This window comes from Salvelinus fontinalis, chromosome 25, assembly GCF_029448725.1.
Source record: "Salvelinus fontinalis isolate EN_2023a chromosome 25, ASM2944872v1, whole genome shotgun sequence".
Classification (NCBI taxonomy): domain Eukaryota; kingdom Metazoa; phylum Chordata; class Actinopteri; order Salmoniformes; family Salmonidae; genus Salvelinus; species Salvelinus fontinalis.
The window spans coordinates 5,235,060-5,235,768 of NC_074689.1; the positions used below are offsets into that span (position 1 = coordinate 5,235,060).

Sequence of the window (709 nt, forward strand, 5' to 3'; positions counted from 1 at the left end):
GATTTTACACCCATTGTTACATATACTTCATATACGATGAAAATACGTTTTGGAGGCTTTAAAAAAAATCCTGGGGGTGAATGCCCAGTCCCCCTTAAAAGAGGCTTATCCCCCCTATCCATGAATCTCTAGTGACGTCTCTGCTTTGCAATAACATGGAAATAGAAATAAACAAGGAAGTTTAATTGTGGGCAACATGAGACCAAGCAGCAACAGACATTGGCCCAGTGGCCTAATGGATAAGGCATCAGCCTCCGGAGCTGGGGATTGTGGGTTCAAGTCCCACCTGGGTCTATTGAATTCAGCTTTTGTTTATCCTTAGAAGATGGTGCCAACGGACATGGCAGCATCACAACTAGCTCTTAGAAAACTTTGCAGTATTTCATTTTTTATGTACTATTTTTTTACATTATTAGCCGGGAAGAACTATTGGACATTAGAGCGGCGGTAACTCACCAGAACTACCAGCATTATGATCAGGAATACGACTTCCGTGGAGCAAATCCTTTGTTCACTCTCCCCAGAGCAATTGAACTTATTGCAGAGGCCGACCCAAAACATCGCCGGCGGTGGAGAGGCACTCAAGGTGCCCTGCTGGTTCGACTTAGGTGCGCACACCATCCACCGCTTCCATCTTTGGATAACAAAGTTGATGAGCTTAGAGCAAGGATTTCTTTCCAGAGAGACATCAGGGCCTGTAACATACTTT

At 44.6% G+C, this 709-nt stretch overlaps 1 non-coding gene across 1 annotated transcript; it reads left to right on the forward strand.

The window, feature by feature from the left end:
* Window positions 1-221: 221 nt before the first annotated feature.
* Window positions 222-294, forward strand: trnar-ccg (transfer RNA arginine (anticodon CCG)). Its single transcript has one exon. It is a non-coding gene; the product is annotated as a tRNA-Arg (tRNA).
* The last annotated feature ends 415 nt before the right edge of the window (window positions 295-709 follow it).